Raw genomic sequence first — 2,744 nt, 5'->3', positions numbered from 1 at the left:
TTGTTTTTTGGAGGGGAAACTGGGAAAGGAGAAATATACATGTAAATAAAGAAAATATCTAATAAAAATATATATAAAAAAATAAAGAAGAGTGCCTTGTGCAGTTAAAAACAAGAACATCACTGGATGGAGTCTTTGATGCAATGATGCAAGGGTTCTGAGGCATGTACTGGGTTCTGAGGCATGTACTGTGCCCTGTTTACTTCTCCTTCATGGTTGATCTTGATTTATATTTCAATTTTCCCACTGACAGATCCAAAACCTCCAAATTCTCCCCTTTCATTGTCATAATGGGATGCATCAAACTGACTATCATCCTTAGGGAGCTGGACACTGGCTATCACCAGGTGGTTTTGTTCATCTGATGTGGGTGTTTCCAGGATAAACTGATGAATCCTGAAATCTCTCCCTTTGAGCCTGGTCACATCTGGAAGCCACTGGGTACTTAAGCTGGGCCACTCCAGGGCATGGGTCATCACCAAATCATAAGGAAAAGGGATATTCTTCTTCCATATTTTGTACTCCTTGTTGATCACACGTTCTTCCACTACGTCATCAAAGGCTACTTCCTTGTGTGCCATGGCAGCAGGTGAGCCAGGAGGGGTTGGAGGATCCTGGGGTCATGCATTGCAGGAGGGGCAGGGAGGCTACAAGCCAAAGGTTAAAAAGTGAAAGAGGCCCAAAGCTAGGATGCCATCTGAGCTAAACCACTTTTTTTGATCCTGCTTTTTGTTTATAGTCTTGACTCTATTGTTGAAATGCTTAACAGAAAGAACTCTCTCCACCAGAGGTTCTCAACACTTTCACAGGTGTCACATATCAGATATCCTGCATATCAGATATTTACATTATGATTCCTAACAGTAGCCAAATTACAGTTATGAAGTAGCAACAAGAATAACTTTATGATTGGGAGTCACCACAACAGGAACTATACTAAAGAACTGCAGCATCAGGAAGGTTGAGAACCACTGCTCTATGCTGAGAAAGCACAAAGTGCTTGACTAGCACCTGTAGTTAACTGCTAGCTGATCTTTCTTGATCTCTTGTTGAACCCAGAATCCAGAATCTCTTATAGCACAAGTCCCTAAGTATACCTCCAGTAGCTATATGACTTGGACCACAGTGTTTGTGGGTCAGCGATCCCTGCCTCATGGATCAAGGCATCACACACTTCCACTGGGAAGCCCATGAGAAACACCAGCAGCAAGGGTGCTCTTTTCTTTGCTAGGTTCCTTAGTTTACTCTGGCAGGCATTTTAGGAAGGTGATTAGCAGGAATGCTGATGACCAAGAATTTATATTGACCTCCAAAACGTCTTGGAGATCTGCTGATCGCGCCAAACATTTAACTCACTGGTTCTTGGGTAGGGAGTGGGCAGGACTTGGGGCTTGGGAGGAGGACTATTTACCTTCATCTCTAAACATTGCATTATGTTGGTAAGTTTTGTTGTGATTCCTGTGAGTATCAGCTGGGCGTGGAGAAGATACAGCTACAGTGATAAGATAAAAATCAGTCTCTGAGGACTTCATGTTCCAGCCTGTGGCGTTGGATTTCTTCCAGCAGGCACTAGGGAGTCATGGTTGGCAGCTCACTCTAGTCCTTGATTCAAACAAAACAGTTCTAAGCCAGGACTTTACGGAAATAAAAGAGATGCAACTACTTTCGCAGGGAAGGATTTTGATGTAAAATATTTTGTTTGGCATCCCTCTGTTTGTCTGTTGGCACCACCCCTTTGGAGGTTCATGTAAGTTCTAGAGAAGAAAGCAGATCACAGTGTTTAAGCCTTCGCAGATGCAAGTCTTGTTCTGATAATGGTTTGGGATTTAATAAGTCATTAAAATTCTCCAACAAATGCTTTCCAGGTGGCTTGTGTAAAAGAATTTTTAAAGAAAGGCTAAGAGAAAAAAGTCAGAATGATCTTAGGTAAATATCTTCTCAAGTGTGGGAGAGACGCAGCTGTTAGTTGATGCTGCTAATTGGCCCCTATTTCGAAAGTGCTGGCTCCTCATTTGGGCACTGAGCATCAACATAAACACAAAAAGCTGCAGGAGTGGCATCAGCTCCCTTGCCTATCAGTGGTATTTGGCTATGCCCTTTCACTACAACAGCATGCAAGGTGCCAGAGTATTGTGAAAGGCTATTTTACTAAGGTCCAGTGAAAGCCTGAAGTCTTCATTGAGTGTGATTTTTTCCTCTCACAAGATCCATAAGCCAACTGATGGAATGTTGGGGAGTGAGGATATTAGAGGAACAGATTTATGGGTTTCTGAATCAGCCTGGGGTTGAATCACACTTTTTAAGAAAGGAGCTTTTAAAAAGTCAGAATTATCATTAATCTTACACGAAAAGATGTGTCACTACTCTTTTAAAACATTCCATACGGCAAGGAGACCTGGGGTAAGATATTTAATCTGTCAGCATGTTAATTCCTTGTCTATGTAATGGGGATGACATATGTCTTTTACATGTCAATTATTAAGAATTAAGAAAAGTAATATAATAATCCCTAGTTCAGAAAAAATGTTGACTATTTTTAAGCATTGTGTTCTAGGACATTAAAATAATTTCTGCAAATTTTGTCCATTAACATGGTCAATAGCATGTATATGTGTATGTGTACATGTGTGCGATGGTGTAGTAATTAAAAACCAGCCAAGATAGAGATAGAGATAGAGATAGATAGATAGATAGATAGAGAGAGAGAGAGAGAAAGAGAGTGAGAGAGTGAGAGAGCAGTTGTG

At 41.1% G+C, this 2,744-nt stretch overlaps 1 pseudogene; it reads right to left on the bottom strand.

The window, feature by feature from the left end:
- The window catches only part of LOC116078644, a 4,140-nt pseudogene extending 3,559 nt beyond the window's left edge, over window positions 1-581 (bottom strand).
- Between the last annotated feature and the right edge of the window lie 2,163 nt (window positions 582-2,744).

The sequence above is a fragment of the Mastomys coucha genome, unplaced genomic scaffold, assembly GCF_008632895.1.
Source record: "Mastomys coucha isolate ucsf_1 unplaced genomic scaffold, UCSF_Mcou_1 pScaffold5, whole genome shotgun sequence".
In the NCBI taxonomy this organism is placed as follows: Eukaryota; Metazoa; Chordata; class Mammalia; order Rodentia; family Muridae; genus Mastomys; species Mastomys coucha.
The sequence above is the reverse complement of the archived record's forward strand: the minus strand, read 5'-3'. Positions and strand labels throughout refer to the sequence as shown.